Source organism: Haemaphysalis longicornis, unplaced genomic scaffold (genome assembly GCF_048455015.1).
Source record: "Haemaphysalis longicornis isolate Haplotype H1 unplaced genomic scaffold, Haemaphysalis longicornis Haplotype H1 scaffold_4, whole genome shotgun sequence".
Classification (NCBI taxonomy): domain Eukaryota; kingdom Metazoa; phylum Arthropoda; class Arachnida; order Ixodida; family Ixodidae; genus Haemaphysalis; species Haemaphysalis longicornis.
Window position 1 is genome coordinate 213016073 of NW_027526361.1, and position 23121 is coordinate 213039193.

At 45.6% G+C, this 23121-nt stretch overlaps 1 long non-coding RNA gene across 1 annotated transcript; it reads left to right on the top strand.

Annotated features, from left to right (window-relative positions):
• The first annotated feature begins 824 nt into the window (after positions 1-824).
• Positions 825-14262, top strand: LOC144179628 (uncharacterized). The gene is made up of 6 exons (XR_013324313.1): positions 825-988; positions 1762-1813; positions 5725-5875; positions 9906-9997; positions 13357-13519; positions 14086-14262. It is a non-coding gene; the product is annotated as an uncharacterized LOC144179628 (long non-coding RNA).
• The last annotated feature ends 8859 nt before the right edge of the window (positions 14263-23121 follow it).

A 23121-nucleotide genomic window follows, 5' to 3' on the forward strand; every position in this document is an offset into this window, starting at 1 on the left:
GGCCGAACGCCAAATTTTGTCATAGCTGAAAAGCATTGTAAGGCACACGTGAATTTTTATTTGTCTGGTTATGACCGAGATAAGTCCACGAGACCGCGTACGGCGCAGGGAATCAGAGCCAGAGATAGCGGCAGCTAAGACAAGTCCGAGGTAAAATAAATAGCTAAGACAGGTGAAATGGAACATGCCGTCACTCCGATTCGAAGACTTTTACTCGCCATGATCATCCCCGTTCAAGGTTTTTTCAGGGCGCTGCCATGCGCCAAAAATACAGCCTGATTGGCTTAGATCTTCTGGACAAAACTGGCAGCCACGGTGTACACCGTGCTGGCAGCCAATCGGAAAAGACCGGGAGCAAGAAGGCAGCGATCGGGAAAATTGCAATCAGGAGCCCATTAAACCTGAAATACTTGTGAACACAAAAAGCAATAATAATTTTGAATGAATGATTCCTTAAAGATTGATTAATTTCGCAATGTTGTGTGATCACTTTGCATAAAAATACAAAGAGGGAACTCTGCTCTTTTGTTCGGCGCTGCAGTCGCTTCCGATCAGGATTCTATTTAAACTGAAATACTGGTGAACACCAAAAGCAATGACAATTTTTAATAAATGATTCTTTGAAGATTGAAAAATTTGGAAATGTTGTATGATCACTTTGAATTAAAATTTAAAGTCGTAACTCTGCTCATGTATTTGGCCGTTTCGGCGCTGCGGTCGTTTCCGATGTAATTTTTCCATCAAGTGGTGGCGGCGAGGTCGGCCGTGGTTGCGCGTTGTCCGTTTTGTTTTTTGTTTTGTTTTGTTTTTTGCCCGTTTTTTGTCCGTTGTCCGTTTTGTGCGATATACCGTCGTAAAATGTGTTCGCCCTTTGTGGATAAAGCCTGCTTGCCACGTTGGAAACACGTGCGGTTAAGGATAAGCTGAAATACAGCGGCAAACGATCGAAGAACGGCGGCGTTTTCCTGTGCCCGGACAAAGAAGTTCGGTAAGTTCTTTTTTGCTGGACCTTTTGTAGCGCGACTAAGGTTCGGTGCCAGAAACGTGTTATTGGCTTGATTTCTCGTTTCCGCGTCAGTCTCACGCTGTGGTTCGTGCAAGCTAAATGCAATTTGCTGGCGCTGCTCGATATGTCTAGCGTTGCTGACGGACAGGTGGTGGGCGCAGCGGAGGGCCTTAGGAAGCTTGAAATAATTGCCGGTGCTCTTGATAACATCGTGAGGAATCGACGTGTTTTGTTTCGTATGCGGTTTTTATCGCATTAGGTCTATTTCTATATGCGGCCGTGCGGTTTCACCGTGCTTTTGTTTTATTTCGATAGCTGTGCCACTTTGAACAAAGCAAAATACAATGTGCGACTGTTTAACTTATCGGACGTAAAACTTCCCTTGAAAAAAATGAAAACCTTAAATAGTTTGAGAATCTTAACTTGGCAATAAAAGTGTTTTGATATTTTTTTATCGTCTTGTTACTGGCTGAAAACTATTTGTTTTCTTCAAACGGTTTGTAGTTCAGGAGCACATAGGCGGAGTATATTTTACATTGCTGTAAACGCTATCTACGCTTACATAGCATTGGTTTTAAGCACCTTTCATCAATTCTGTGGTTAGGTCTTTTGACATAACTGTCTTGATAATAAAACAATCATTGAGTGAGTGTTCTTACTTCTCGGAATGAGTAGTGTACTGTGAGCTTTTAACTTTGGCAGGTAACGACGTTTGTGCTTATGTAACTTTTCTTTGCAACCTTTTCATTTAAAAGTGGCTGGAGCTTCAGGACGGGGGCTGTCTGGCAAGATGAAAAGCAATAACAGGTACGTACTGCATTTATGTTGCCGATATAGGAACCCAGAAATAGAAACTGGACCTATAAGTATGCGTTTGAGTGGTGTGGGGCCTTTGCAGCAGGAATTATGCCCACCTAACTTGTGGGAGTTGTTTATTCTTGCATTACCACAGGAATAATAGTAGTAGGTAGCCCTTTCAGCGGTAGGATGCTCTGCATGTTTAGGACAGTTGAATTATGTTGAATGTAGCTTTTTATACGTGCAGAAAGTGAATTCCTGTTTTATATTTCTTTTGCACACGATGTAGTGCCTGTGCAAACCAGGTTTTCTGGGTGAAGAGTCCTTCAACATCTGCTTGAGGCTGTGCAGCTGTTATGTCATAATGCTAGTAATGTGAGTAAGCACTAGATCTTGCAGGTGCAGTCCCAGTGCCGCAAGAAGTAATTGGAATGCTGGAGCTGGGGCCAAACTCGGGTCTGTGTAGCTGCACCAGCGGTAACTGACAGCAGCATATCATATACACATGCATATCGGCCACAATATCCCCTCTATACCTATGGACCCTTCTGTATTACCGTGTCACTGAGCATTATGCATTGGATGTTGGATGCCGTGCCAGTGGAGTGATGGTGCTCTCAGCAGACACTTCTGGCAGCATAGCCTGCATGCTTCCAGTGAATGTGAGCTAGTCAAGCTGAATCTCTTGCAGATACAGGAAGGCACTGTTCTTTTCTCTGAATACAGACTCCTGACATCCTTTCGTGCTACCTATGCACTGAATTTACATGGCTTCCTTGTCAGTGGTCAGTTAATCAGCCGGCTGTTTTGCGATGGGTTAAGCAAAATAAAATAAAAAAAACAGTGGGTAGGTTATGCTGGGTGTGCGTGCAAGGCCCCAAAGTTAGTTGTGAACTTGAGTTGTAAATTGATCTGTCAATTGAATTTCTTTCCCTTTTTTTGCATTCAAGCTCAGCAACCCCTTTCTCTGAAATAAGATCATGTCTATGCTACTGAGCTGCACTGTTGGTGGCACCTGGAGTGAGGCATCTTTATGCTTCATTTCTTTATGTCGACGGCATACTGTGACTGCTCAAAATGCTGTAAGCACAGTGCTTACATTATGCGCACAGGCTCAGTTGTGTGAGTTCAAATTCATTTCAACCAAATAACCTGCCGAGGTGGCTCAGTGGCAAGGCGTTGCGCTGCTGAGCACGAGGTCGCGGGTTCGATTTTCGGCTGCGGCGGCCGCTTTTCTGATGGAGGCGAAAAGCAAAAATGCCCGTGTGTGCAAGATTTCGGCGCACGTTAAAGATCCCCAGGTGGTCAAAATTAATCCGGAGCCCTCCACTACGGCGCGCCTCATTGCCTGCGTTGCGTCGGCGTGTTAAACCCTACAATCAATCAATCATTTCAACCAAATAGATTTTTGTCGGAGCAAAACGAACCGTTGGGCTTTCTTTGCCATATTTTGTTTATTCTTGCTCATTAATTAAAAATATATTTTTTTTTCATCTATATAAAATGGCTTTAGTGCCTCTAAATGTGTGCAGACAAACGTTTACATGCTGGGTTCTGTTTTTAAATGAGGCATAGCCACATGCTACTCAAGATCATGAGTTCGCTTTCTCGAATCGTAAGAATTGACAATTTAGATTCTTTCGGGCCAGTAAAGTGACTGCACATGTTGATGGGGTGGTAATTCTGGCGAGGCATCAACCGCCTGGTCATCATATTGAACATATATTTGGCTAGATAGTGTGCGAAGGATGTGAAAAAAACAAATTGTACCAAAACAATGTAAATTAGGTGCAGTCAAAAGTTTTGTTCTTTGCACTATAGGGTAATGTTAGTACCTAAGCAGCATTTACTGTATTCACAAGCTTGAGACACTGACAGCATAATGCACCCGCAGCTAGGCTCAGTGGCTAAGGTGTGGTGCTGAGCCCATATATGCTGGTATGATCTTGACCACGGTGGCTGCTTTTCTGATGGAGGCGAAAAGCGAAAACACCCTTGTCTCGAGATTCAGCATAAGTTAGTTTGCCAGGTGCTCCAAATTAATCCGGAGCCCTCCACTACTGCACGCCTCATAGCCCATGTGCAGCTTCAGCGTGTTAAACCCTGCAATCAGTCAATCCGACGGCGTAACGTAATCACGTGATTTTTATCAGAGCCTTTTGGTGGGATGAGGGGGCAAACGTCGATAGCCCTGGCAAATAAAATGCATCAATGGTACGGATAGGTAGATGATGATGATGATTGATTGATTGGGGGGTTTAACGCGTTGACGCAACGCCGGCAATAAGGCGCGCCGCAGTGGAGGGCTCCGGATTAATTTTGGCCACCTGGGGATCTTTAACGTGCGCCGAAATCTCGTACACGCGTGCGTTTTTGCTTTTCGCCTCCATCAGAAAAGCGGCCGCAGCAGCCGGGAATCGAACCCGCAACCTCGTGCTCAGCAGCGCAATGCCTTAGCCACTTAGCCACTGCGGCAGGTACGGATGGGTAGGTTTACCTAAAGTAGCCCATGCTGGCTTGTGCTCCTGCGTGGTCTACTATAGGTAGATGTTGGGGCAGCAAGGCAGTGCTCCCTAATGATTTGGCCGCAACCCCTTGTGCACCAAGCAGGGGTACCTGAAACTGTCCATCATTTTTTAATACCTCAAAAGCTTCTCTCATTGGTGATCGGGGACAAATAAGATTTCATTTCGTTGTTGCTTATAGTCTTGCTCTTCTGATCAAGATCGGTCTAAAAAAAGCACAGAGAACATAGTGTATGCTAATTTTGAATTTTGCCCTTCCAATAATAATGCCAAAGACAACCCCGTGCCGTGTTTACTGAATTGTAATGTGACCACGATTGTAGCGTGAGGGCTGACTTCATCGCATAAAAAAGAAAAATTAAAACCACTAAAGTAACTCAAAGGGTAACTTTCTGTTGTGCCAAAAAAAAAAAAGAAGAGCCGCCAAAGTACTCACGTGAGGCCAGTGGAATTATGGAAAAGCACATTTATTTTTCAAACACTTGGGCTAGGCGCCCACCTTTGACACTTATAACTTCGCAGGAAGCCCATCTGTCGAGCGATATCACTTGTTTTGAGCTGTATCAGCTCAACACTGACCGCCAAAAGGCGGTTACACTGTTTGGTGACGAAATCAGCAACACCCTTTTGTAATTCGACGTGGCAGCTGTAGCAAGGCCCTCGGAAACTTTTTGGGCAGGGTTCGCATGTAAAAAGGCGCTCCCGCCGTAGCTGCCATCCACAGACGGTCGATGTTGACTCTTCGGGGAGCTGCCGAATTCCCCATTTCTTGAGCCATTAAAATAGCATGGGTCATACTGAGTGCAACACGTTGCCGTAACAAGGGGAGCTGAAGCGGTGTTGAAACACTTCAGGGCAATGAAAGTTACCTATGCCTCAATACTAAAGTACGGCGCGAAAACAAAGGAAAAAAGTTGCGCACGCTGTCAACCACCACAGAAAAAAAGCAAGGAAACGAAAAAAGTTGATCTTAGCTTGTAGTGGACCCGAACAACTCTGACACATCTTGCTGACAGATTGCGAAATGGTCAGAACTGTAGTCATTGATGACAAATGGGTGCATCATTGCAATTTTAGGCAGATTGTAACGCGAGGGTTGAGTTCAGGTTGCAAAAATAAAACGTGTTATAATCGACTAAATACAGTAACATTCGTATTTGTATTTAACTATTTAAATTCAATTTAAGAAATGTATGATATTTGTTCACCTCCTCTATTGTTTTGATTGTTCAGCATACTTGATCATGACAGCATCATGTGACGTTTTGAGACTGCCTAGAGATGAATGAACTCATGTTGCTCATGGCAATTTGCTGAAGCAAAAACTAGGGAAATTTTGACGCATCAGTTTGGTAGGTGCCCTGACTATAGACCACAATTTTACAACCTTCTCAGGGTGGCGCCATTTGCCCGGGATTGGTGTGGAGCTGTGCAGGCATTTCTCGGGGGACAGCGGGAGCAGCCACGGCCCCAGCCACATGCCACCAGCCGCATTGGACTGCGTATCGTGTGGCCGATTCGGACACCTAATCTGATTTGAAAATTGGTAAGTTCATATTCAACAGTTTGCAACCCACAGTTTACAGTGCAGTAGAAAGTGGGTTAAAGGCGAGTGAAAGCTAGTTGCATGCGAGGATTGCGTATGCTGTACACAGGCTGCAAATGGACCATGCTTTGCGTGGTTCTCACCGAAATCGCGGTTTGTGGAGCTATATTTCTCTGTGCCACACTTTTTCCAGTCAATTGCTGCACCCAACTTCTATACCCTACAAATTAGCTGTGCGTCTCACCGTCCCCGCAGAGCTGAGCTGTAGCATTAGAAAAGGGTTGATTTTTGTTTGTTTCTCGTCTATAAAATGAACACTGCTAACCTGTAGCGAACAGATATTAGCGATAGATAATGGGATTGGAATCAATAACTGGGCTCTAAAAACAGCATACGACAGCGCGTATTGTTGCAAAGGTGCTACATTCAAATATGTTCAATTTGGCGTGATAATCTATTTGCGGAAGCACTCAGGGACCCCCAAAATCTTAGTTATGGTTTTTAATGCATAACGATCTTGTGTTTGTTAATTTTTTATGTACTCAACAACTGTGCAGTGACGCTCAAACAAGCAGCCTTTGCACATTTTCACCCAAGGCATGCCGACCTGCATGCTGGAAGAAAAAAAAAGTCTGAAAAATGTGGGTACAGCTGTTATATTCAAGAGGACTGCCATGACAAAATATACCACTCAGAGGCCATGAATCTGATAAGACAACATGCAACACGGGGCATTTGCAGCCTGTGCACAGCATGGGCAAACCCGCCGTGCAGTTAGTTCTCGCTCACCATGAGTGCACTCTCTAGTGCACTGTTAAACTGTAGGGTGCTGACTCGTTGAATAAAATTGTACTTGCCAAAACCTTGGTGCTGAGACAAATCGTCTGGAATGCAATTGAGTAAGCACTGTTTGATGGTAATGGCACTATCTAAGCTCATCGGTGCTTTATTTTTAGAAAGTTCATAGCATTATCGAAAACCGTGAAAGATGCAGCTTCTCGCACAAGTTCACGATGTGTGCTCTTAAATCGAGTCTGCACTTAAAAACTTCCTTACTTGGGGGCAGCTGGATGAAACATAAATTATAATCATACAAAGAACTAAATATTGCCAATGTAAATTCAACAGAAATTCGTCTTTATTGTCTCCTAAGCAGCATTTATTTATGCTTCCTCAGAAACTTCACTGCAGCAACCAAGCACAAGTTCAGAAGTTCTTGTACTGTATAGACAAGGCTTGCTCAGTTTTTTTAGTATCCTGTGCAAGTTTCTAACCTCTGTTGTTGGCTAGAAGCTTACTGTGTTAATAACCGTGGAAAAGAACAAGCTGACAATGTTCCTGTCAGTGCTGCGGCAGTAGCTCAAGAGGCAGCGGCTTTTTTGCCATTCACTATGCCAATGTGGAAAAAGCCATGTGTGCATTTCTCCTGGCAGGTCCCTGGAGACAGGGGTGCCTGAAGTAATGAATCAGTGCTGAGTTTGATAACGTTAAGCAATTATCACAATGCATTCCTCAATCAAGAGCTTCTAAGATGTCGAGGTAGGTATCGGTTTGTAAAGGTCCAGTTAAGATAGTAGGAAATTGTAGTGCATTTTCTTGCACGAAATGAAAAAAGTATTTTTAGATGTGATGACATTTCTCAGAAGATTTTGCTCTAGGAGCTTGTAGGCATTTTGCTTGCACACGGTGGTGCGTGCATGTTTCCCAGCTTTGGGCTAGTGCATGGGCCGCCGCTATCCTGTGAGCACCGCAGCAAAGACAAATATTGCCTTTTTTTTTCCTATTGCGAACACAGTACACTGCTAACCTTTAAATGAAGGTTGCAAAGCTTCCTTAGAAAGCTAATATAAAAAAAGAAACATTCAAGGAAGCCGTTTCTGCCGTACAAATAAACCGCTGTTTTGAAAGCAGTAAAGATGAGGCTGAGTGAAACACTGCGGCAAATAGTTTGTTCTCCGCAAAACAGTATTTCTGGTAGAGAAGTTCAGAATGCAGCCTGGCTGTAATTTTAGATAAGTCGTAGTTATTAAGAAAGAAGCCGTGGCTTTCTACAGTGCTGTGAACCTCTTATAAATAAGTCGTCAGTGAGCTTGGAAAGTGCTGTACGGCTAAACAGTGAGAAGTCAAATGCATTCACACATTTTTTTTTTTTGGCAGAAAATAGTTTTTCTACTTTTAGTTGTAAGACAACCGCTGGTGGCTTTAGTAAGCAACTACTGATCCCCCTCCTCACCCCCCCCTACACACACATACGCACCTTTTTTTGGCATCTTTCTTTGTCAACAAACGACTGCACGCTGCAATTTCTGTGGCTGCCAAGCTTGTGCGAGCGTACTGAGTTTGTCCCCTGCCATTTCCGTGGCCTCAACAATATTGGGGCAGCAGAGTTTTACAATCTAGGCAACTGACCATTCATAGCCGTAGTGCAAAAAATTGGGCCTGTTTGTTTCTTATTGCGTGTGCTTTTTTTTTTTGAGGTTCAACAGCGATTCCAAAGATTTGGTTTCATCACAATGGTGTGGAATCTAGTTTGCTGACTGCCCATTTTTTTTGCTGCTGCCTTCCAGTGTGTCACAGGGCCCTTGCCACATTATAGTGTGGAGAATAGTGAAAACTTCAATCTGACCCTTAAAGGAGTGCTGGCACAAAATTTCAAAGCAAAGATGACTACATAAAAAGCTTTCTTTTTAAATAGAGATACCCCTCAGGAAGGTTAACCTTTAAGTGTTCGGAAGAACATATTTTAAGTCAATTTTAATATGTGCATGCTCGAAAAAGTTAAGGATGGATTTCCTTTCGACATCGACATCAGTGTGATGCCATGTGTGCCTCTCCCCAAACTGCCTATGTCAGGGCTCCCATGCAAATCCAAGGTGGCCTACTCTGCCTGATCCTTCTGAGAAAACGCGGATCCTTCAGTGATGGCGCCAGTGTTTTCTATTGAACACAATTGCCGAGAGACATGAGCTACAGCCCAGTCTTTAAAAAAATGTCCAAAACAGGCAGCACAAACGACAAAGAAATAAGTAGAAACAACAGCACTTGTGTTTTTCCTCATTTCTTTGTCTGATGTATCTCGCCCATTTTGCAGTCTCGTCTTTTTCAACTTAGAATCAACTTGGCCTAGCCTCAACCCTAGCAAGTCTTCATGGGCCCACGAAGGGTTTAATGGATTTGTATGCTTGCGTGATGCATACAAAGGAGAGATCTTACTTATTTTCATTCACTTCGAATTGAACAAGCAGTGACAGGTTAAAAATTTGCAACTTTTGCTGAATAGCAGGGGTCAGCAAGCTTTTCAGGCGGAGAGCCGGGTTTAATGCAATGGACACGGAGGGGGACGGAGGGCACATTGGTTGGAAGGGGAAGGGGGGCTTTGCAGGCAAATAAATTTTGGGGAGGAAATTGAAAGCAGTGTACAAAACTAGAATAGCAATCCTTATCATGTTTATTTCCAACACGAATGTCACGAGCTTTCATGCCAGTTGAGGTCAAAACTGCCATGTCGGCCTTCAGGTAGAAAGTGACAGAGGAGAAGGGGTCTACCAATGTGCCGGGGGCCACATAATACTGCCCCATGGGCGGCGGGTTGCCAACCCCTGATTTATAGCATTTTCGTATATCGTCTGAACATGAAGCACAGGACAACCTAAGGTTGTCAGTTCTAGATGCCTTCATTTGTTACAGGGATGGGTGGCATCTATGGAAACTTTCTGGGTGTTGCGAACAACTCAAGGCAGGTTTTCGTGGGAAGATTGGCAAGCATGCTCTCATTACGTTGCAACACTTGTGAGAGGGAACCCCTGTGTCAGAGGACCTGTTTACAGTCTAGTTTCCTGGTGCTAACAAATTCCAAAATTTTTTGGCTGCTGCAAAGATCTTAAGAAAAAATTGTTTTTACAATTTAACAGTTTGTGACCCTGCTCAAGCAATCAAAATGCTTGCCCGGTTTTCTATTCGTTTTGGTTGCTTGTCCGTTTTTCATTTTCAAAGTACCGTATATTATGTGTGGTCTTGTTTTTTCTTGCAGTGCCTGGCATGAGCTCTTACTACTGATCCTGCCACAAACGCTGTGGATGAGAGTGGGTGAAATCTGTGCATCACTGCTGCTAATCTCACAAGGTTTGTGGGATTTCTGCATCTTAAAATCAAGGAAATTGACATGCAGTTTATTAGGCTTTAGACAATACCTGCTGTTAATAGTTACTGGTGGGTTCTTTAGCATAGTCATGAAGCACAGTGTGATTGCTTTGTGTTTTAGGTTATTTCATCCTTTCTTCCAAGCTTAGAAAGATGTGTTTGGCGAGTTGGTGCATCTTAACGATACTTGAACTTGGCGCGAAATATTGACAATCACAGAAAGTAGCTGGTGATAACAGGCAGTGACTAGCAACTAACTTTTAGGCAGCGTAAGAACACATAATTGCAGGCCAAAGTTACGTGGCTCCACTTGCATGCAAAAAAAAATTGTGATAAGGAAAATTCACAGCCTAATAAATACGCTCTTTCATATGGAGACCCATTGAAATGTCACTGACACAATCGCATCCGTTCTTTCCTATGTGGTAAGCTTCCTGTATCTCCCTTTCTCATGTATCACTGCACCTGGACAATTTTCACTTGCTTTTTAAGAGCGTCATGCATGCGCTTGCAGAGCTATGGATGGGGTTATGCCCACTTGTGCAGTTCTCAACTGAGAGGTTATGTTCATGTTCACGCAATCGCACGTTCACACACCTTCCAGTGTGCCCAATGCAGACCTTTCCACATGAAAGAGGTATCTCATAAGCAATGTCCCTACACAGCAACTTGCGTAGGCATTAGTGGGCTTTTTCTCGCACCCTTGCCTATCAAAGGGACCCGTAGCACTTTCCCTCGACTACTCGGAATGTATTTTGGGGTAGTCTATTGTCCCAGCAATCACCTCCCACAAGAATCATGAAAATATGTTCGCTATGATGGAAGGTACGTGCGATGCAAGATAATCATTCCCTCAACTCATTGAGCAGGGTGCTCTTTAAACCTTTAATTAAAGTAACGCCCCAATTGCCTATATAAGACATTTTGCAGGAAAGTGGAATCTTTCTATCACTCATGATTAAAATTCAATCGCTAGTCCGTCAAATCTCATTTTGTCTGCTTCCTTTTTTGTGTGTGGGTTTGTCCCTCGTGAATTTCTCGAGCACATTTCTTTCAGGTACTTTTTGGCCACTACATCTGTTCTTGGTGTCGTGCAGAAATAGATGCAAAAAAATTGCCAAGATCCTTGTAGAAATAAAAAAATTGTTTATTTTAAATTAAAAAATACAAGCAAATAGAGCACTGCCCTCTTCTCGAAAACCGGAAATCTGCTGCTCACTTTCTCACTGACCCCGATGTCATATGGCGGGACAAATGAGGGCGGCAAAAAATACGTCTTGGAAGTTTTAAGCCCAGGGTGGCCTGACCTGGAAAGCTCCTTTCCGCGCTTCGTGACGCTGTCGTTCGGTGGTACTGTGCCGGAAAGTAGGAGAGGACAAGCAGCCACACGAGACTAGCAAAAAGACGTGCCTGCTGCTGCGTCGATGGGTGTTGCTATGTCTCTTTGTCTGAACTCTGTACCATCTTTACCTCTCTTTAATTTAGTGTGAAGCCATGTTCAGCGCTGCCTTGCTATTGAGGTTTCTTGTGAACGTCACTTGTGGGTTCAAAGAAAGGTTAAAGAAACAGCTGCATATTCTGGTAAAAGAAACCTTATAGAACGCTCGCAGCAAAAAAACAAAACGCGGGATTAGAACCACTGACTTGCAAACCAGTGCTCCAGCTTCTTACCTCTCGACCATATACACAAGCTGTGAGGCTTGCAAAAATTGAGCAGTGTCTGTTTCTTGTCATGTTTGTGAAATTCTGGCAGTGAGAATGCTTGTGTCTCACGCACCAATCTTGCAGACAACCCCCATCTTGCTAATACTAGAAGCAATGTAGCTAGAGCTTCCATATTTACCTCATAACAAGCATCACCCGATCGCAATCTCTCCGACGCAAGCAAAGGTAGCGAAGTACAGAATGTGCCACACAGAATTATATCTGTCTCCAAGGGATAATAGCTTGCCAACAAAAACAGTTTGGTTCAATTTGTCTCAAGGCAGCCAATCACCGCTAGAGAAAAAAATGTTGCTGTTTTTCAGTGAACGAAACAGCATTTCCCAGTGCTAAAACATGTCCCCAGACATAGAGACGGACTGATAACCTGGAAGCTGCCGTCCACTTTTGCTATGCTCCCTGACCACGCCTCCTCTACCATCGATGCCAATATCTGCCGTGAATAGACATCAGCATACGGCATGCGAATGAACGAGTTCGCGTGTATTTCGGCGACGCGCGCTGACGCCAGGCGATATCAACAGTGGTGCATCGTAACACGCCATGGAAAGGCACACGTGCTCGAAGCGGAGCCATAGTGTGGCTCTGTTACTGTCTCTATAGATTTTTGTATTCTTTGAGCCCACGGTTAAGCTTTTATGCTTACTTTAAAGAAAACAAGCAGTAAGGCAACATTTAGGCTCGTTTGGTCAAAATAATGGTATATACACACTTTCAAGCTGAGCCAACTGTAGGGCCACCGCTCTTTGTCGTCATATCCGGAGGCCTCAAGTGTGACGTTGCAGTACTGCATGTGCTTGTATTTTTATACTAAAAAATAGAATAACTTTCTCATATCTGCGCCGCTTTGATCATTCTTTTTGCGCATGTAGAATTTTTTTCATAGAATGTGGACTTCAAAAACATTATGAACAAAATTGAGGCGTGGCTTTGCTATTGCAAACAGCAGTGACCAGTGGAGCTGAGGGGAAGCCTCAGAAAATGGCACACCTTCCTAGTCTACCTCGACAACGCCATAGTATTTGCCCGGAACTGCGCCGAGCAACTTAAACATGAGCGCGGCCCGACGAAGCGCGTTCCGAGAGGGAAACGAATGTCCCGGGGTTTTTCATCCCGGCGGACTCGCCATCGAAGTAGTCCGCTGCGGGAAACAAGGTGCAGACCCGCGAAAACGATCTGGAGGTGAGAAAAGGCGTGGCCTTGCTGTCGCAAACAGCCTCGCGAAAGTTATGCGCGGAATGCTGATGTCATTGCTAACGTCATACCATGTGCGCTCGGCAAGGCTAAACCTTTTGCACGAGGACCCTTGTACGTGCACCGGTCCTCGTCTCCACTCCTCCCTCCTCCCCCTCGCAAACTCGGCTGCCGGACTGTGTGCTGTAGCGCCCTGGTAACATCCCTCCGAGGAGCACAAGCTTGACAGCTCTGCTGTTAAAAAGAAAAGGCCAGAGCTCTGTGCCGTGCCATAACCAAAAGGCAGCAGAACTGATTGTGTTATCTACGACAACAAATTGTTTGCTTTCTCATGTGCTCACGTTAAAGGTATGCTTTTGCGTCATATGTTCAGCCTCGATGCATTCAACTTACAAGTGTATTTCAAATTTCCTTTCTCCTGTTAGGCCCAGTACTTCTGCCACATGGGTGGCTACGACTTCAAGGCGGGGCCCGCACGGTGTTGGGCATGGTGATTGGGCAGCCAGTGGCATTGTCCTGCAGCTGGGCAGGGTCCAAGGGGGTGAAAGAGGTCTTCTACGAGCTAGACAACATTGTCTCTTGTGCTTGGTAAGCTGCCCTGATTTTATTTTATGCACAAGGAATTAATTATAATATTTTCAGGGGCTACTTTATTTCAGGGTATTTGTTCGACCATTAGAGCTTATTTTTAATGTTCTTGTTTACAGGAATGAATAGGATACTGTTTGGTAATGCGTAATAAATATTGGCTCTCCGGAATAGTTGTACGTTGTGAAAACTAGAGGCATTGCATTACGCAAGCTTGTAATACTTTTTTTTTCACCCGTCGCGGTGGCTTAGTGGCTAAGGCGTTGTGCTGCTGTGCTGAAGGTCACAGGTTCGATCCTAGCTGCGGCGGCCGTTTTTCTGACGGAGGCGAAAAACAAAGACGTCCGTGTGTTGAGATTTCGGCACATGTGAAAGATCTCCAGGTGGTCGAAATTAATCCGGAGCCCTCTGCTACGGCGCACCTCATAACCTGCGTAGTTTCGGCGTGTTAAACCTCATAATCAATCAATCAATTGAATTTTTTTTTAGGAAGGCCATTGCTAAGCCTGTGGACATTTTTACAGTGCAGTATGTTACTTATTTGTCTGTTTTCAATTTTGTTTCAGTGTCAATACAGCCCAGGTACCCCGACGCAAACAAGGTCGCTGTGGCAGCTGTTATTAAGAAACGGCTATACTCCGCCGGTGACTGGGATGGCGGCCGCACGAAGCGGAAGACACTGGACAGTATGAACTGAGCAAAATAACGAACCGGAAGACACTGGACAGCATGAACTAAGCAAAATAAATTAAGTCAAAAAACCTAATCACCACAGACTTTGTAAATCACTACATTTGTCCCTGAAAGGGCAAACAGTGCTCTTTAAAAGGGCACAAATGCTTATGCATGCATTACGAATTTACAGCATGTCCCGTTTTTAGGAACCCATGTGCGCAATTCGAACTGAAAGCTGCTGGGGTTGGACAGCCGGGATGTAAATGGCAGAATGTCTACTATGGTTGAACAGCTAGTATATACCTAAAGTTGAACAGCCAGGTACCAGCCGCTCACCAGGGAAGGCTGACTGGCCGTACTTCGGCAAAAGCTTATGGGCCATTGATTAGACACATTTCAACGGCCGACCATCGGCATAAGGTCAACAGCTGACCTCCTGCAAAAGTTTAACAGCCGGCCTCGGGCAATGGTTCATCAGCCAGCCTCCGGCAAAAGGTAATGGCTGATCTCCGGCAAAGCTGTACGGCCGGAGACCGTTGTGGACCCCTCTGCAGTGAATTGGTAAAAGGAGAGTGGCCATTGGGTGTACAGCAGTTAACTTTAAACACACGGCAGAGGCCCACCTTTGAGTGCGCGCTTTACACTTTGACTGGAGAAAGGCCGGGCAGAAATTACCTGGCTGAAGTTCTTCGGCTGATTTTAAGCCGTACAGGCTTGTGCTGCTTGGGTAGGAAGGTGCATTCATGGCAAGGACCCAGTAATTCAGAAACCGACGTTTGTGGACCCAGAACGATCATGGAATGTAATTAGTGAAACGCTGCTTGCCAACTCTTAATTGGCATTCTAGCTTCACAACCCGAGAGATAAGACCACTGCAGTTTCAGAAAGAGCATAAATGGCCAGGACCAAGTCATTCAGAAAACGGCATATGTGGACCCAGAAGGTTCATGGAATGTAATTAGTCAAACGCTGCTTGCCAACTCTTATTGGCGTTCGCGCTTGACAACTTGAGAGATAAGGCCTCTGCAGTTTCAGAAAATGCATGAATGGCCAGGACCAAGTCATTCAGAAAACGGCATATGTGGACCCAGAAGGTTCATGGAATGTAATTAGTCAAACGCTGCTTGCCAACTCTTAATTGGCATTCTAGCTTCACAACCCGAGAGATAAGACCACTGCCGTTTCAGAAAGTTTATGAATCGCCAAGACCCAGTAACTCAGAAACCAGCGTAAGTGGACCCAGAACGATCATGGAATATAATTAGTCAAACGCTGCTTGCTAACTCTTAATTGGCATTTGCGCTTGACAACCCGAGGGATAAGACCACTGCCGTTTCAGAAAGTGCATGAATGGCCAGGACCCAGTAATTCAGAAACCGGCGTATGTGGACCCAGAACAATCATGGAATGTAATTAGTCAAACGCTGCTTGCCAACTCTTAATTGGCATTCGCGCTTGACAACCCGAGGGATAAGGCCACTCCCGTTTCAGAAAGTGCATGAATGGCCAGGACCAAGTGATTCAGAAACTGGCGAATGTGGACCCAGAACGATCAGAAATGTAATTAGTCAAACGCTGCTTGCCAACTCTTAATTGGCATTCGCGCTTGACAACCTGAGGGATAAGACCACTGCCGTTTCAGAAAGTGCATTCATGGCAAGGACCCAGTAATTCAGAAACCGGCGTATGTGGACCCAGAACGATCATGGAATGTATTTAGTCAAACGCTGCTTGCCAACTCCTAATTGGCATTCGCGCTTGACAACCTGAGGGATAAGACCACTGCCGTATCAGAAAGGGCATGAATGGCCAGGACCAAGTCATTCAGAATACGGCGTATGTGAACCCAAAACGATCATGAAATGTAATTAGTCAAACGCTGCTTGCCAACTCCTAATTGGCATTCGCGCTTGACAACCTGAGGGATAAGACCGCTGCCGTTTCAGAAAGTGCATGAATGGCCAGGACTGAGTAATTCAGAAACCGGCGTAAGTGAACCTATAACGATCATGGAATGAAATTAGTCAAACGCTGCTTGCCAACTCCTAATTGGCATTCGCGCTTGAAATCCCGAGGGATAAGACCACTGCCGTTTCAGAAAGTGCATGAATGGCCAGGACCAAGTCATTCAGAAACCGGCGTATGTGGACCCAGAAGGATCATGGAATGTAATTAGTCAAACGCTGCTTGCCAACACTTAATTGGCATTCGCGCTTGACAACTTGAGGGATAAGACCAATGCCAGTTCAGAAAGTGCATGAATGGCCAGGACCAAGTCATTCAGAAACCGGCGTATGTGGACCCAGAAGGATCATGGAATGTAATTAGTCAAACGCTGCTTGCCAACTCTTAATTGGCATTCGCGCTTGACAACTTGAGGGAGAAGACCACTGCCGTTTCAGAAAGTGCATGAATGGCCAGGACCAAGTGATTAAGAAACCGGCGAATGTGGACCCAGAACGATCATGGTATGTAATTAGTCAAACGCTGCTTGCCAACTCTTAATTGGCATTCGCGCTTGACAACTTGAGGGATAAGACCACTGCCGTTTCAGAAAGTGCATTCATGGCAAGGACCCAGTAATTCAGAAACTGCCGTATGTGGACCCAGAACGATCATGGAATGTATTTAGTCAAACGCTGCTTGCCAACTCCTAATTGGCATTCGCGCTTGACAACCTGAGGGATAAGACCGCTGCCGTTTCAGAAAGTGCATGACTGGCCAGGACCAAGTGATTCAGAAACCGGCGAATGTGGACCCAGAACGATAAGGGAATGTAATTAGTCAAACGCTGCTTGCCAACTCTTAATTGGCATTCGCGCTTGACAACCTGAGGGATAAGATCACTGCCGTTTCAGAAAGTGCATTCATGGCAATGACCCAGTAATTCAGAAACCGGCGTATGTGGACCCAGAACGATCATGGAATGTATTTAGTCAAATGCTGCTTGCCAACTCCTAATTGGCATTCGCGCTTGACAACCTGAGGGATAAGACCACTGCCGTTTGAGAAAGGGCATGAATGGCCAGGACCAAGTCATTCAGAAACCGGCGTATGTGGACCCAAGACGATCATGGAATGTAATTAGTGAAACGCTGCTTGCCAACTCTTATTGGCGTTCGCGCTTGACTACCCGAGAGATAAGACCACTGCCGTTTCAGAAAGTGGCCAGGACAGAGTAATTCAGAAACCGGCGTATGTGGACCCATAAGGATAATGAAATTTAATTAATCAAACGCTGCTTGCCATCTCTTAATTGGCATTCGCGCTTGACAACCCGAGGGATAAGACCACTGCCGTTTCAGAAAATGCATGAATGGCCAGGACCCAGTCATTCAGAAACCGGCGTATGGGGACCCAGAACGATCATGGAATGTAATTAGTCAAACGCTGCTTGCCAACTCTTAATTGGCATTCGGGCTTGACAACCTGAGGGATAAGACCAGCCGTTTCAGAAAGGGCATGAATGGCCAGAACCAAGTCATTCAGAAACCAGCGTATGTGGACCCAGAATGATCATGGAATGTATTTAGTCAAACGCTGCTTGCCAACTTGTTATTGGCATTCGCACTTGAACCCCGAGGGATAAGACGACTGCCGTTTCAGAAAATTCATGAATGGCCAGGACCCAGTCATCAGAAACTGGCGTATGGGGACCCAAGACGATCGTGGAATGTAATTAGTCAAACGCTGCTCGCCAACTCTTAATTTACATTCGCGCTTGACAACCCGAGGGGTAAGACCACTGCCGTTTCAGAAAGTGCATGAATGGCCAGGACCAAGTGATTCAGAAACCGGCGAATGTGGACCCAGAACGATCAGGGAATGTAATTAGTCAAACGGTGCTTGCCAACTCCTAATTGGCATTCGCGCTTGACAACCTGAGGGATAAGACCACTGCCGTTTAGGAAAGTGCATTCATGGCAAGGACCCAGTAATTCAGAAACCGACGTTTGTGGACCCAGAACGATCATGGAATGTAATTAGTGAAACGCTGCTTGCCAACTCTTAATTGGCATTCTAGCTTCACAACCCGAGAGATAAGACCACTGCAGTTTCAGAAAGAGCATAAATGGCCAGGACCAAGTCATTCAGAAAACGGCATATGTGGACCCAGAAGGTTCATGGAATGTAATTAGTCAAACGCTGCTTGCCAACTCTTATTGGCGTTCGCGCTTGACAACTTGAGAGATAAGGCCACTGCAGTTTCAGAAAATGCATGAATGGCCAGGACCAAGTCATTCAGAAAACGGCATATGTGGACCCAGAAGGTTCATGGAATGTAATTAGTCAAACGCTGCTTGCCAACTCTTAATTGGCATTCTAGCTTCACAACCCGAGAGATAAGACCACTGCCGTTTCAGAAAGTTTATGAATCGCCAAGACCCAGTAACTCAGAAACCAGCGTAAGTGGACCCAGAACGATCATGGAATATAATTAGTCAAACGCTGCTTGCTAACTCTTAATTGGCATTTCCGCTTGACAACCCGAGGGATAAGACCACTGCCGTTTCAGAAAGTGCATGAATGGCCAGAACCAAGTCATTCAGAAACCAGCGAATGAGGACCCAGAACGATCAGGGAATGTAATTAGTCAAACGCAGCTTGCCAACTCTTAATTGGCATTCGCGCTTGACAACCCGAGGGATAAGACCACTGCCATTTCAGAAAGTGCATGAATGGCCAGGACCAAGTAATTTTGAAACCGACGTATGTAGACCCAGAACGATCATGGAATGTAATTATTCAAACGCTGCTTGCCAACTTTTAATTGGCATTCTAGCTTGACAACCCGAGGTATAAGACACTGCCGTTTCAGAAAGTGCATTCATGGCAAGGACCCAGTAATTCAGAAACCGGCGTATGTGGACCCAGAACAATCATGGAATGTAATTAGTCAAACGCTGCTTGCCAACTCTTAATTGGCATTCGCGCTTGACAACCCGAGGAATAAGGCCACTCCCGTTTCAGAAAGTGCATGAATGGCCAGGACCAAGTGATTCAGAAACTGGCGAATGTGGACCCAGAACGATCAGAAATGTAATTAGTCAAACGCTGCTTGCCAACTCTTAATTGGCATTCGCGCTTGACAACCTGAGGGATAAGACCACTGCCGTTTCAGAAAGTGCATTCATGGCAAGGACCCAGTAATTCAGAAACCGGCGTATGTGGACCCAGAACGATCATGGAATGTATTTAGTCAAACGCTGCTTGCCAACTCCTAATTGGCATTCGCGCTTGACAACCTGAGGGATAAGACCACTGCCGTATCAGAAAGGGCATGAATGGCCAGGACCAAGTCATTCAGAATACGGCGTATGTGAACCCAAAACGATCATGAAATGTAATTAGTCAAACGCTGCTTGCCAACTCCTAATTGGCATTCGCGCTTGACAACCTGAGGGATAAGACCGCTGCCGTTTCAGAAAGTGCATGAATGGCCAGGACTGAGTAATTCAGAAACCGGCGTAAGTGAACCTATAACGATCATGGAATGAAATTAGTCAAACGCTGCTTGCTAACTCTTAATTGGCATTCGCGCTTGAAATCCCGAGGGATAAGACCACTGCCGTTTCAGAAAGTGCATGAATGGCCAGGACCAAGTCATTCAGAAACCGGCGTATGTGGACCCAGAAGGATCATGGAATGTAATTAGTCAAACGCTGCTTGCCAACACTTAATTGGCATTCGCGCTTGACAACTTGAGGGATAAGACCAATGCCAGTTCAGAAAGTGCATGAATGGCCAGGACCAAGTCATTCAGAAACCGGCGTATGTGGACCCAGAAGGATCATGGAATGTAATTAGTCAAACGCTGCTTGCCAACTCTTAATTAGCATTTGCGCTTGACAACTTGAGGGATAAGACCACTGCCGTTTCAGAAAGTGCATTCATGGCAAGGACCCAGTAATTCAGAAACTGCCGTATGTGGACCCAGAACGATCATGGAATGTATTTAGTCAAACGCTGCTTGCCAACTCCTAATTGGCATTCGCGCTTGACAACCTGAGGGATAAGACCGCTGCCGTTTCAGAAAGTGCATGACTGGCCAGGACCAAGTGATTCAGAAACCGGCGAATGTGGACCCAGAACGATAAGGGAATGTAATTAGTCAAACGTTGCTTGCCAACTCTTAATTGGCATTCGCGCTTGACAACCTGAGGGATAAGACCACTGCCGTTTCAGAAAGTGCATTCATGGCAATGACCCAGTAATTCAGAAACCGGCGTATGTGGACCCAGAACGATCATGGAATGTATTTAGTCAAATGCTGCTTGCCAACTCCTAATTGGCATTCGCGCTTGACAACCTGAGGGATAAGACCACTGCCGTTTGAGAAAGGGCATGAATGGCCAGGACCAAGTCATTCAGAAACCGGCGTATGTGGACCCAAGACGATCATGGAATGTAATTAGTCAAACGCTGCTTGCCAACTCTTATTGGCGTTCGCGCTTGACTACCCGAGAGATAAGACCACTGCCGTTTCAGAAAGTGGCCAGGACAGAGTAATTCAGAAACCGGCGTATGTGGACCCATAAGGATAATGAAATTTAATTAATCAAACGCTGCTTGCCATCTCTTAATTGGCATTCGCGCTTGACAACCCGAGGGATAAGACCACTGCCGTTTCAGAAAATGCATGAATGGCCAGGACCCAGTCATTCAGAAACCGGCGTATGGGGACCCAGAACGATCATGGAATGTAATTAGTCAAACGCTGCTTGCCAACTCCTTATTGGCATTCGGGCTTGACAACCTGAGGGATAAGACCACTGCCGTTTCAGAAAGGGCATGAATGGCCAGGACCAAGTCATTCAGAAACCAGCGTATGTGGACCCAGAATGATCATGGAATGTATTTAGTCAAACGCTGCTTGCTAACTCTTAATTGGCATTCGGGCTTGACAACCCGAGGGATAAGACCACTGCCGTTTCAGAAAATGCATGAATGGCCAGGACCCAGTCATTCAGAAACCGGCGTATGGGGCCCAGAACGATCATGGAATGTAATTAGGCAAACGCTGCTTGCCAACTCTTAATTGGCATTCGCGCTTGACAACCCGAGGGATAAGACCACTGCTGTTTCAGAAAGTTCATGAATAGCCAAGACCCAGTAACTCAGAAACCAGCGTAAGTGGTCCCAGAACGATCATGGAATGTAATTAGTCAAACGCTGCTGGCCAACTCCTAATTGGCATTCGCGCTTGACAACCCGAGAGATAAGACCACTGCCGTTTCAGAAAGTGCATGAATGGCAAGGACCTAGTAATTCAGAAACCGGCGTATGTGGACCCAGAACGATCATGGAAGGAATTTAGTCAAACGCTGCTTGCCAACTCCTAATTGGCATTCGGGCTTGACAACCTGAGGGATAAGACTACTGCCGTTTCAGAAAGGGCATGAATGGCCAGGACCAAGTCATTCAGAAACCGGCGTATGTGGACCCAGAACGATCATGGAAGGAATTTAGTCAAACACTGCTTGCCAACTCCTAATTGGCATTCGGGCTTGACAACCCGAGGGATAAGACCACTGCCGTTTCAGAAAATGCATGAATGGCCAGGACCCAGTCATTCAGAAACCGGCGTATGGGGACCCAGAACGATCATGGAATGTAATTAGTCAAACGCTGCTTGCCAACTCTTAATTGGCATTCGCGCTTGACAACCCGAGGGATAAGACCACTGCTGTTTCAGAAAGTTCATGAATAGCCAAGACCCAGTAACTCAGAAACCAGCGTAAGTGGTCCCAGAACGATCATGGAATGTAATTAGTCAAACGCTGCTGGCCAACTCCTAATTGGCATTCGCGCTTGACAACCCGAGGGATACGACCACTGCCGTTTCAGAAAGAGGCCAGGACCGAGTAATTTAGAAACCGGCGTATGTGGACCCAGAACGATCGTGGAATGTATTTAGTCATACGCTGCTTGCCAACTCTTAATTGGCATTCGGGCTTGACAACCTGAGGGATAAGACCACTGCCGTTTCAGAAAGGGCATGAATGGCCAGGACCAAGTCATTCAGAAACCGGCGTATGTGGACCCAGAACGATCATGGAATGTATTTAGTCAAACGCTCCTCGCCAACTCCTAATTGGCATTCGGGCTTGACAACCCGAGGGATAAGACCACTGCCGTTTCAGAAAGTGGCCAGGACCGACTAATTCAGAAACCGGCGTATGTGGACCCATAAGGATCATGAAATTTAATTAGTCAAACGCTGCTTGCCATCTCTTAATTGGCATTCGGGCTTGAAAACCTGAGGGATAAGACCACTGCCGTTTCAGAAAGGGCATGAATGGCCAGGACCAAGTCATTCAGAAACCAGCGTATGTGGACCCAGAATGATCATGGAATGTAATTAGTCAAACGCTGCTTGCCAACTCTTAATTGGCATTCGCGCTTGACAACCCGAGGGATACGACCACTGCCGTTTCAGAAAGTGGCCAGGACCGAGTAATTTAGAAACCGGCGTATGTGGACCCAGAACGATCGTGGAATGTATTTAGTCATACGCTGCTTGCCAACTCTTAATTGGCATTCGGGCTTGACAACCTGAGGGATAAGACCACTGCCGTTTCAGAAAGGGCATGAATGGCCAGGACCAAGTCATTCAAAAACCGGCGTATGTGGACCCAGAACGATCATGGAATGTATTTAGTCAAACGCTCCTCGCCAACTCCTAATTGGCATTCGGGCTTGACAACCCGAGGGATAAGACCACTGCCGTTTCAGAAAGTGGCCAGGACCGAGTAATTCCGAAACCGGCGTATGTGGACCCATAAGGATCATGAAATTTAATTAGTCAAACGCTGCTTGCCAACTCCTAATTGGCATTCGGGCTTGACAACCTGAGGGATAAGACCACTGCCGTTTCAGAAAGGGCATGAATGGCCAGGACCAAGTCATTCAGAAACCAGCGTATG